This window comes from Microcebus murinus, chromosome 2 (genome assembly GCF_040939455.1).
Source record: "Microcebus murinus isolate Inina chromosome 2, M.murinus_Inina_mat1.0, whole genome shotgun sequence".
NCBI lineage: Eukaryota > Metazoa > Chordata > Mammalia > Primates > Cheirogaleidae > Microcebus > Microcebus murinus.
In genome coordinates this window covers 85,383,983-85,397,013 of record NC_134105.1, presented here as the reverse complement: position 1 = coordinate 85,397,013, position 13,031 = coordinate 85,383,983, and positions in this window count along the sequence as shown.

Below are 13,031 nucleotides of genomic sequence, written 5' to 3'. Positions count from 1 at the left end.
TGATAAAGAAAGAAAATTCTACCATTTTCCCCGAAAATAACACAAGGTCTTATATTTATTTTTCCTCAAGGAGACACCCTACAGTTTATTTTCAAGTGATATGTTATTTTCCCCTCAAAGCCTAAGCTTGCAGCATGCACAGGAGGGCAGGGACCTGACAGGGGGAGCTGACCTTGTTGGTGGGGCTGCCCGCACGTTTCCGGTCACCTCTGGGATAGTAGCTGTCACGATGGGGCACATGAGAAGGGCTGTTCATCTTCTTTACTGCTCTGTGACAAAATGTATGGGTTGTGCAGATATGCCACGTAGCCACGCCCATCACTAGGTCTTATTTTCAGGGTAGGGCTTATGTTGCTCAAATGCTTAGAAATCCTGCTAGGGCTTATTTTATGGGTAGGTCTTATTTTCGGGGAAACACAGTAACAGAAAGGTGATATGACAATATCAAATTATACCAAAGCAAAATGTATCTTTTTCTTTTTTTTAACATTTTGGCTGCATTTTATATCTTTGCCTCTCCCTACCAAGGGTTAGAGGTACGCCCTTCACTTCCACAAGGCTCACCACATCCCTCAGATGTGGGTCTACTCCCCCACCCCTCAAATCCCTGGTGAACACCACCACCATTTGAGCACCATAGTGTTAATCAGTCAGTACAATTTGATGGCGAGTACATGTGGAGCCCATTCTTCTGATCTTGTGTCACCTCACTTCGGATAATGGCCTCAAGCTCAATCCAGGATAATATAAGTGGTGCTAGTTCACTGTCATTTCTTAAAATTGAGTAATATTCCATTGTAAACATATACCAAATTTTAATAATCCAGTCATGAATTGATGGGCACTTGGGTTGTTTCCACTTCTTTGAAATAGTGAATTGTGCTTCTACAAACATTTGGCTTTATTATAGAATATCTTATGCTCTTTTGGGTAGATGCCTGATAATGCTATTGCTGGGCTTAATGGTATTTCTATATTTTGCTGTTTGAGGTATCTCCAAATTTTTTCCACGAAGGTTGCACTAACTTGCAGTCCCACCAGCAGTGTAAAAGTGGTCCTGTTTCTCCACATTCTCGCCAGCATTTGTTGTTTTGGGATTTCTTGATACAGGCCAATCTCACTGGGGTTAGATGATATCCCACTGCAGTTTCTCTAATGATTAGAGATATTGAGCTTTTTTAAAAAATATGTTTGCTGGACATTATTCTGTCTTCTTTGGAAAAGTTTCTTTTCATTTCTGTTGCCCATTTCTTAATGGATTTGTTGATTTTTCTTGCTAATTCTTTTGAGTTATAGATAAATTCTTGTTATCAGACCTTTATCGGAAGTGTAGAGAGCAAATATTTTCTCCCATTCTGTAGGTTGTCTGTTTGCTCTAATGATAGTTTCCTTGGCTGTGCAGAAGTTTTTTAATTTGATCAGATCCCATTTGTTTATTTTTGCTGCTGCGGTGATTGCTTTGGGGGTGTTCTTCAAGAATTCTTTGCCTAGGCTTATGTCTGAAAGGGTCTTCCCAGCATCTTATTCTAGGATTCTTAAGGTTTCATGCCTTAGGTTTAAGTCTGTTATCCATCTTGAGTGAATTTTTGTGAGAGGTGAGATGTAGTGACTCCCTCCACCAGGACCTCATCCGCAAGAGTGACAAAAGATCTCTGAATAACATTATGTAATTTTTAAGAGTCAATATTATCTTTTTTTTGCATGTATTATCAGGTATAAGCCTTGTGAATCCATAAATGTATGTTGACTATTATTAATAAAACTTAACAATGATTTTTAAATAATCTGTATTGTGACACTTTATGACATACTTAGAACAATGTGATTAAAAGTGACCAACTAATTAACATCATATCATGCCTTACTCAGGATGGGGAGGCATGGGTAGATTTCATGGGAGGAAAGTGTTTTAAAGAAAACAAAGAGGTGTTAAGTAGGAAATTGTCATGGTCAGAATACTTGTGTAAAAAATCTGTGTTAATTTCTTTACATTCTTAACAGATGAGTTTTCTCAATTCAGTTCCCTGCTGTCATTGTTAAACATCACCCTGAGAATCCAAAATGCTATTTACCCTTTATTTGGGAGCTCAACATTTGTGTGCATCAATATCATAATTCTAACTAATTAGTTTATTTTAATTATAATCAATACACTAAGGAGAAATTTCAGACACCTAATATGATTTATTACTGATTCTAAAAACATTTGTCTTGCTTTTGGCAGTTGCGCTATCTCTGGATGCCCTCGCTTGCTTGGCAGCAACTGTCAGGGTTGTTATGACTGCTGCATGCAGGAGCACTAGCTGACAGTCTTCTTTCACGCCTGGTAAATGTATGCCTGCAGTGTAGTCACACATATGTGGTCTTGTTCACCTATAGCTTCGTCAAGTGTGAGCATATGTAGCATAAATATATTATGACCGTGCATATATATGAACCAACCATCACATCATGTGTTGATGGCAAGAAGTCTATATGATAGTCTCTTTTGAAATGTCATGCTTCATGGGGCTATGCAAGTGTCTCCGTGGGGAACAAACACTTCTTATTTTGGTAAGGATACCGGGTGGTTCTAAAAAACCAATACAGTAGGAAAGGATTTCAGAGGCATGAGAGAATTTTTCCCAAGAGTAATATTTAAAAATCTGTGATTCTGAAATATTACAGGCTTTGTGGTGGGGGGAGAATTCCTTATATTAATTTATTTAAAAAGACCTGCACTGGATGAAAAATTCCAATAGAACATTCAACTATAAAACTGTCCTATGATGCTATTCTAACATATACTTGTATTCTAAAATTCCTCAATAGAACCTGACCCTGTTTTTATTGATAAATCTTTTATATTTTTTCTCATGAATTATTCAAGTAACTGTGTCAGGTGAGCTGATTCCCAGTGAGAGAAAAGGAGATCTTCAAATCACATGCTATCATTTCTTTCAGTAAAAACCAAACTGTTTTTTGTTTTTTTTTTTTTACAATTGGATATTGATACAATGATATATGTTTTAGTGCGTTAACAATTTTTATTGTTGAAATAAACACAATAATTTGAAAGCATTTGATTTGTTGAATCAATCTTAAATGAATTACCTTTCTCATGCTGTTGGTCAACACCATAGTCAAAAAAAATATGAATCTGTTAGAAATGTTCAACTTGTCACACTGATATGCCAGAGTCAGTACTGCTCTGAGAAGGAGAAAGAATTGAAACTGCTAACGACTGTATAATTGCATGATAAGGCAGAGACAGAAAGATGTTCACAGGTGATAAGGCCTGTAAAATGGCCAGAAATAAGACACTGATGTCTAGCAGACTGACTGCACGTGCATTAAAGTAAGAGATAAAAGTTGTCTGATAAAATACATTTTTTAAAGCTAAATTAGCTTTAAAGGGATTAAAGGCAACTTTATTAAGCAATTCACTTCAATTACAGAAAAGTATCTAGTAGCAAGTTAAATAAATGTGAATATTTTACCATTGAACATGAGGAAGGAAAACCAAAAAGATTTTGCTAAAAGAGATTTTTATATCAATTTCTTCATCTATATTTGATTTTTACTTTTATTGATTTTTATACTGTCATTAAAGGAAAGAAATTTTAAACCCTCCCCAGTTTATAAGAATAGAACCCAAAGATCTGACATTCTCCAAAACCCACTGGGAGTTATAAGGAGTGCCTAGATTGGAAAGAATTTCTCAAGATCAATCCATGTTAAGCATTCTCTACTGTGCTTTACCTTTTAAATGTCTTGTTTCCTCATATGTTTATTATCTATGCATTGTTTTGATATTTTATGTATATATACACACACTTGGGACTTCAGTATGTATGTAATAAACACATTTTTTTTTACATTAAAGCTGCTATGTAGTAAAATTTTTAAAAGGAAAGGATTTGGTATGTATGAAGGATCAGTAATATAGTTAATTTTCAAGTAATATTTCTTAATGTTAGGAATATTTAAATTCCAACCATTTACCTATGTAGCAAAATTTAACATATCATAATCTATTTTTCTGTTAACTCCCTTTAAATATATACATCTACTATGTATGTCTATTAGAATAGAGATATTGGAAAGGTTTATTTTCAGGTAATATAAAAAGAGATTATGAAGAGGCAAAAATATTTACTAAAATCTACCACTCAGTAAAACACTCCTGCCAACATTTGTGTAAGCATCCTCACAGAGAAGTCTTTTTAGGTATGTTTGTATTTATGTCTCCGATTATTTATTTTGATTCATGTTTTTGCTGTATTTTTTCCTTCTAGTGATATGAGGGGGTATATTTCTCCTTTTTCTAAATCTTATTATGGGTTGGTTTTATAATTTTAAATAGCTTTTCTATTATTCTTTTCATAATTTCTATGATTATTTTATTCTTAAAGTACTACTATAATATGAGGTCACATTGCTTAGAACTTAGCAAATAACTGTTTTGTGTATATATATGTTTTCAGAAATGACTGGCATCACTGGTAGGCCTCCACTAATGGAAAACACTCCCCCCCTTCTATTTTTTTTTTGTACACAGATGTTTCCTTAAGTACTCTTGTCTTACTGCCTGTGTAGTAAGGAATTTGGCCTCACCCAAGAGAGGCCTGCCTCCTGAAATGTAACCTCAAACCTTTTTAATTTCCCAAGTGATGTGAATGTCTTTGGCATTCATGTGGGTCCCCAGGGCCTTACCTGATACTTCGTACTAACAAGACGACTCAGTGTAGGCTGGCCATATTCAATAGTCTTAGGGTGGAAACTAGCCATGTAAAAAAGTCAAAGTATAGGATTCAGGGTAGATCCTTTGGTTCACACCATGTTAGTCAACCTAGAGACTGAGTTCAACCATATGGGCAATTAATCAATCAATCATACCTATGTAATGAAGCCCTATCGAAACCTCTGAATACCAAAGCTCTAATGAGCTTCATGGTTGGCAATACTCCACACACATGGTCTCACATCACTACCGAGAGGGTAATGCATCATGAGAACAGTGGAAGATTCACATTCAATGCCTTCCCAGACTGCCCTCTGCATCTCTTCCTTTGCTGATTTTGTTATTTTTCCCGGTGATAAGTGTAGCTGTGAACATAATAGATTTCAACTTCTGTGAGCCTTTCAAGTGAGCTATTGAATGTGAGGGTGATTTGGGAAAAGCTGCAAATTTGTAGTAAGTGTCAGAAGGGAGGTTGGTGTTGCATGGATTCTTGTCTCGATTGTACCTGGACACTAACTCCTTGCAATTGGGGTCAGAAGTCTTAAGCAGACTTGGCAATCTGGAGGATGGTACACTCAACTGCACAGTTTGTCAAACTTCAAACGCTGCCTTTTTCTGCTTCCAAACCACACGTTTCCTCTATAACCTGTGCAGTTTGACTTCAATCCCTACCATTCTACTGACATACATTTGCAATGATCCCACACTCCAGTCTGGAGCTTTTGAACTGATTGGCCTCCACTTTGTTTAAAACTCCATTCTTTGGTTTTCTCTTGCTTCTATTTTTTCTGCAAACATTAATTCTCAATTTATTGCTGAGATTTCTCTGATTCTCCAATAAGTGAAAAGAAATAATCAACTACTGGAAAAAATCAGCATATAAAATATAAATGGTAACTAAATTAGCTTGCCATTTACTGATTTTGAAATGTAAATGTTTTTATTGACTTTGGTTTTCCAACCATTTTATTAAGTATATGTATTAAAGACCTTAAGGTTAGTTTGGTAAAAATTAATAATCTGCATTTTTATTTATGTGCTAAAACAATTAAATTAAAAATATTTGAAAAAATGTTTCCCAAGAAGAATAAAATCAATTTTCTGACTCACAGATTCATTTTTACCTTGTGATATATATTATCTCTCCTTGGCTTAGGAGTTAATTATCCTGGCATGATGTATCTGGTTATTTCAGTATAGTCAGTAATTTCCATATATTTTACTTTTATTCCACTCATAAATAACATCCACCAGGAAACAGCAAATGAAAAAAAAATTAAAACCTTGATGCTAATCCTTATAGTATCACTCTATTACTTTTTTTATTTTATAGAAACTAGATTCTATCTACTTATTTGTTTTTATAAAAAATATACTAAGCACTATCTTACTTTCTTATTCTAAAGCAGTAAAAATGCCTCATTGGTAAACTGTGATGGGTTTCTGCAAACAGTATGTTTTGGTGACAGATATTCTCTCCAAAGATTTTCTATAACAAATATATTGTTTAAGCCCAAGATATATAAATATTCTACCCTTGGGATTAGCATACAAATTGTGATTTCTGTCTTAAACAATTTCTTACATCTATAATTTGTTACATTTTTTAGACCCTAGTCTTTTTACACATTTTTGAATTGCCAAAAATGATAAGTAAAGATGTTAATAAATGTAAAATTTTGTAATAAAAGATACTAATGATTAATTTTGAGCCAAATTTTCATATTTAGAACAAGTTATTGTTGCATTTTATATTATTAGAAAGACTTATTTTCATACAGTGATGGACAACTGCATAAAAATAATATTTTCAGATGTTGAATGTATGTAGAGAACTGTTTTAAAAGAATGGTTTTAGCTTTATATTTTAGGAGAATATGTACAGTAGAAGAAGGAACCAGTAACTTATTCACTCCAAGTAAACCAGACACGTTATGCTCATAGTTGGCTGTGTTATTTGCATGGCCTTAAGTATATCCATGTGGTCCTAATGATTGTGGATGATTATTTTTTTAATTCTAGGAATTCCTAAGGGCTGAGTTTGAAGGAAAAAAATCTAAAACATAATGTTTTTATGAAATGATAATATGTTCCCGAACACATAAAGATAAAACATTTTATAAAAAATAAAATGTTAAATTGCATGCCAGGTGTTAAGCTATATACACATAAAGCAAAGAAATGAACAAAAACAAAAATCCAAATTCTTTTTCTTTGTTTGTTTTTGAGACAGAGTCTGGCTATGTCACCTGAGCTACAGTGCAGTGGCATCATCATAGCTCACTGGAACCTCAAACTCCTTGGCTCAAACAATCCTCCTGCCTCACCCTCCTGAATAGCTGGCACTACAGGTATATGCCACCATGCCTGGCAAATTTTTCCATTTTTGTAGAGATCAGGGTCTCGCTCTTGATCAAACTGGTTTCAAACTCCTGACCTCAAGTGATCCTCCTGACTCAGCCTCCCAGAGTGCTAGGATTACAGGCATGAGCCACCGCTCGCAGACCAAAATCCTAATTTTTGACATACAGATGATTGTAGTATAGGTACAAATTTCTGGTGATGAAAAAAGATTTAGGAATGAGTGGTAGTTTTGATTAAATATTCAACAAATGAATAAAGAAGAACCAAATGAAAAGTTTAGGAATATTTGGAGTTAGATTCTGATATTGGGGCAATAAAACTGTTCAATAATAAACATTTAAAACTGGAAAAAAGCAATCTTGGGGATGAATCCATCTACTTGAAAGTCTCCAGATTCAAATACATAATAATAACTACAACAATAATAGTAAATGATTGTTTTTTGGTTGATATTGCTTTTTGATAATAATATATATGAAGTGGTATCTCATTGTGGTTTTTATTTACATTTCCTTAATGATTAGTGATGCTGAGCACTTTTTCATGTATCTGTTGGCCTTTGTATGTCTTTCTTTTGGAAATGTCTTTTCAGGTCCTTTGCTCATTTTTTAATTGGATTATTTTTTTTTTGCTATTAAGTTGTTTGAATTTATTATATATTTGGTTATTAACTTCTTATTATATATATGGTTTGTAAATATATATTTACAAATTTTCTCCCATTCTACATGTTGTCTCTCTCAATTGATTCCATTGCTGTTGAGAAGCTTTTTATTTTATTGTAATCCTTTTGGTCTAATTGCTTTTGTTTCCTATGTTTTGGGGATCATAGTCAAAAAGTTATTGTCCAGACCAATGTCATGAAGCTTTATCCCTATGTGTTCCTCTAATACTTTTGTATTTTCATGTCTCACATTTAAGTCTTTAATTTATTTTGAGTTGATTTTTGTATATGGTGTAAGATAAGGACCTAATTTTATTCTTTTGCACATGGATATACATGTTTCCCAGCACCATATATTGAAGATCTCCTGTCCTCATGTGTTTTCTTGGCACCTTTGTTGAAAATCAATTGGATGTGAATGTATGGATTTATTTCTGGACTCTCTGTTCTGTTCTGTTCCATTTGGCTGTCTGTTTTTATGCCTGTGCCATGCTGTTTGGATTAGTATAGCTTTGTAGTATATACTGAAGTCAGGTAATATGATATCTTCAGCTTTGTTCTTTTTGCTCATGGTTGCTTTGACGATTTAGGGTCTTTTGGGGTTCAAAGAACTAAATTCTTGAGTGGCAGTATAAGCACTAATATAAAATTATATAGTCAGCAGGAAATATATTAAAACAATAACAAAAGAAAAAAAGCCCTTTTTTACTATCAATTCTTGTTCTGTTTTAGGGATTTTCTCCATGGTTTACTTCAGAGCTAACTAAATATAGCATCTTTTAGTTCATAGACTAATATTCCTAGTGATCTTCCAATCTGATAGTGTGTGAAAAAATAATAAATGTAACCAAGAAACAAAATAAAAACCACTGAGAATTTAATGCTGTGTAAAAATACATCTGAATAATTACTCAGTCACCTTATTTCATTTTTCATAATCATTTGATAGTAGGCTTTTAATAAATGATAATCAGCAATGTAAAAAGTAGAATCTTATTTTCAAGTAAAGGAGATATATTTATTTGTCTCAATATAGTATATCATATTTAATCATTTTATACTGCGTGTGTGTGTGTGTGTGTGTGAAACAGAGAGAGAGAGACAGACAGAGAGAAATAGGAGAGTCTTAAGAATGGAACATGTATAAAAATATATAAAAGTGTGTATATAACCATGTACCATACACTTTCCCAGACTATCAGAATTTTACGTTCATTATCCCATTTTATCTTCATAAGGGACCTATGAGATAAATAATGCTATCAACCTTGGGTTTCAAATGAATAAATTGAGGCTGGGAAAGGTAAAATTACTCAGTAAAGGTTATACAGACAGTAAATGTTAACCCAGGATTCAAATTCCAGATTTGCTGGATTTCACGGCTTTCTCCCCGAGGAAGTATTGGCTGAATTACTCCTCCTCATATAAGAGACAAACTCTTCATTTTTCAGACTGAAGGACACTGAATTTCACACAGATGGCTCTATGATTAGCAGTAAATTGGCCCTTAATTGGAAAGTTAAAAAAATTATCTCTGAAATTCTGTGTAGAAAATCACTTAATATCATCCACACTGCTTTCTGGGAACAGTTAATGAATTAATTATATTTTCATAAGCAAAACAATGAAGCAGAAAGTAGTTCTTCAAAATAAAGAAGAAGAAGAAAAAAAAAAAGACAGCTTTTCAAATATATTACCCAAACAGAATTCCCAATGAAAAGGAAGATCTTGAATAACCCTAAGTCAGCAAGTTAAAGGATTAATTTATGTGTCACTATCACTCTTAACCTTTGTACCCATTGGCTTCACTATATAAAGCTAGAAATGAAACCTCATATTAAAAAGAAACAAAATGCTGACAACATCCTCTGAGCATTAAAAAAATCGTATCTAGTTAAGCATATCAATGCAGAGTAGGAAAATGTGCACAGTTTATATTTAGAAAGCTATGTGTAAAATCCCTGCTAGTAGTAAGGAAAAAATGGTTTGAAAACAAGCATTCTAAAGAAAGGGTGCATAAATACTTGGTATAGCTTGTTAACGTACTAGTTATTTGGAAGCTTCCATGAAATATGAGAATAAATGTGACTGAAATAAGGCATAAGAAACTCTAACATTCTTTTGGTATGGTCACTTGTTTTAGCTGAGAGAGATTGTTGGGAGTTGAGAGAGCATGGTGAATTGGATTATTGAGAGGAGTTTAACCAAACATAAAGGGTAGGAGAACTGTATCTTTATGAGCTCCCCTTCTGCATAAGGGCCACATAATATATTTACTACAGCTGAGTGAGCTCACTTGAGAGCCATTTATGATGTGTAATGCTCTGTGTCCTTTGTTGGAACACTGGATGACAGGTTAATTGAATAGTGGCAGGCAAGCAATCAGGGTCATGCAAGATGACTAGTATATATGATGGTTAAAGACAATACTTCAATTACTAAAGAGATTTTATATATGAGTACAATCTCAAGCAGTGCTTTAAGAAAAGTATTCATTCATAGCTCTTCAGAGGTTTCCCAAGATGTATTAGGTAAAACGTTCAATAAAAAAATTTAAAATATTGAATCAGTGTCATAGGTCATACAGTTGATTAACAACCTCGAAAAAATGATATACTTGATTATTCAATATCACTATCTCAAAACAATTATGGCCCTCTGAGATATTCTAATTCTTTCTGTGAACTGTCGTATTAAGGCTCAAAGATTTACATATGCATGTATTCTTTTTCTATGAAAAAAAGTAACTTCATTTACATTTATATGATTTTCCAAGTATGAACATAGCTACATAGATGCATATTTTTAGAGTTTTTATAAAAAAAATTAAAATAGGGAAACTGAAACATTACTAGAATGCATCAATCATCAATACCTTCCTGTCTAATACAGTTTTAAAATTCATCTTTTTTCCCACTTAAAATCTTTAATTATATCTCTCTAAAAAGATATTTTATAATTTATATCTACTACTACAAATTAAATAGTTTTTAAGAGAAAATTTTAAGATCAATTTTATAATCCATATTAATTTATCTTTTCTGTCAAAGTCTATTTTTCCATTTGGAATGAAAGAGTAAGAACGTCCCAAAATTTCATTGCATAAAAAGAATAAGAACACTGCAAAAGATTGTCAATACCAGCTCTTTTAGAACCTTGGTCAATTAACCAAAGGGTTGCTATATACTATGAGGAATATTTACTCAAGGATAATGATTGAATTTTGGGAAGAACCACAAATTTTGTGGCATTTTAGTTTGTTCTATTCCCATCCTCTTCTCCTCAGCTCTAAGGTAAACTTGAAAGCCATCAGTCATGCAACCAAGCAAGCTTTGAAAATCAGCAGTCTAGCTGTGACTAGAGGATATAAAATAGGTTGGAAACTTCCCAAAAAAGCTTCATCCTAAGAGAATTGTTACTATTTGACCTGTTTACTTGGTCCCTGGAAAAGTTCCATTCCCAGAACTTGTCTTTATTTGATCTATCTCAGAGCCCACTCAGTGATAAAAGCCCTATTCCCAAGGTTTTGTCAAAAAAGAAAGAAAGAAAGAAAGAAAAATCAGCAGTCTTGGCTTTAACATTGCAGCTGCCTGAAGAGGCAATACTAGTTGGACAAACAAGAAGCTTGGCAAAAATGTAAAAGAAAAAAATGTGGAAAATGAGATATGTATAGAGGCTTTGGAGAGTTCTGAAATATTCCTGGGCATTAGAAGGATACCCTCATATGCAGGAGTCTGTGTAAACCCAGGAAAGGACTGAGAAGGCCCTATTCCACACCATTGGCTGACCTTGAGGTCCTATGCAAGCAGGAAGTGAAAGGTAATGTGGTTACAAACTTCCGAATGTTTGACTTGTGTCTCAAGATGTACACAAAGTCTTTGGCACAGAATGAGAGCCTTACAGTTTCAGGATTTTTAAGAAAATGTCTTCACTTAGTAGAATGGGCTCCAGCTCTATTGTACTCATCATCAAATTGGTATTAACTGATCAACACTTATGTGCACATATGGTGGTAACAGTCATTGGGTGTTGGGCAGGTGGGAGGGGGAGAAAGAGATGGGTATAGTCACACCTAATGGGTGTAGTGTGCACCATCTGGGGGACAGACACACTTGAAGCTCTGACTTGGGTGGAGCAAAGGCAATATATAAAACCCAAACATTTGTACCCCTGTAATATGCTGAAATAATAAGTAAATACATTTTAAAAAAGAAAATCTCTGTTTAACCACTTTGGTATGAGCGTCGACTATAGTCGACAGCCACAGATGAACGGGCACAGCGACTTTAGCCGACAGCCATGATATGACTTTTCTAATTTTTCATTTATAAAAATAAAATTGTGAACATCTAAAAATAACGTAATGAAGACGTATATGTATATGTTACCTATTCTGATTTACATTACAAGTAAAGCTGCCTGTAAAGTAAAACAAGCTTTCAGTGCTTTCAAGCTTTCCTCATCACACAAGAGCAAAATGGATCCATCATCAATGCACAGCACAAACTATCGTGCGGACTATGAGTGCCGGCTGTGGGCAAGGTTTCACGGCCGGTGAGCACTGTACTGAAGTGGTTAATAATTAGCTGACCACTACTCTGAGCATGGACTTTGGTGGCCATATACAACAAGTAATTCACACTTTATAGATTTAGTTTAGGTAAGCAATTAAATCAACAAACAAGAGTAGCCACCACAACAACAAACTCTGAGGAGGGGAATGAGAAATCTGATTTCCAGAGAAATTACTTTTTATTGTTTAAAATGTCCAGTTTTCAATAACCACCCCAACAAAGGAAATGTGCAAACAGTAAAGCATGGCTGATGCACAGGAAAACAATAGTTAATAGAAACTGTCCCTGAGGAAGCCTAGATGTTGTACTTTGTACTAGACAAAGACATTAAATCAGCTATTATAAATATTTTTAAAGAACTAAAGGAAGCTATTTTTAACAAATTTTAGCAAAAATTATGAGAACAATGTCTCTCCAAATGCAAAATATCAATATAAAATAGAAATTATTTAAAAAATACCTAAATAGATATTCTGCAGTTGAAAATTGCAATGAGTGAAATTAAAAAAGAAAACATTAGAAGGACTCAATAGCATATTTGAATGAGCAGAAGGATAAATCAACAAATGGAGATAAATTAATCAAGATTATCTATTCTAAGGAGCAGAAAGAAAGGGAATAAAGAAAAATGAACAGGACTTAGAGACCTGTGGAGCACCATCAGGCTACTAATACATGCATAATGAAAGTTTTAGAAGGTGGAAAG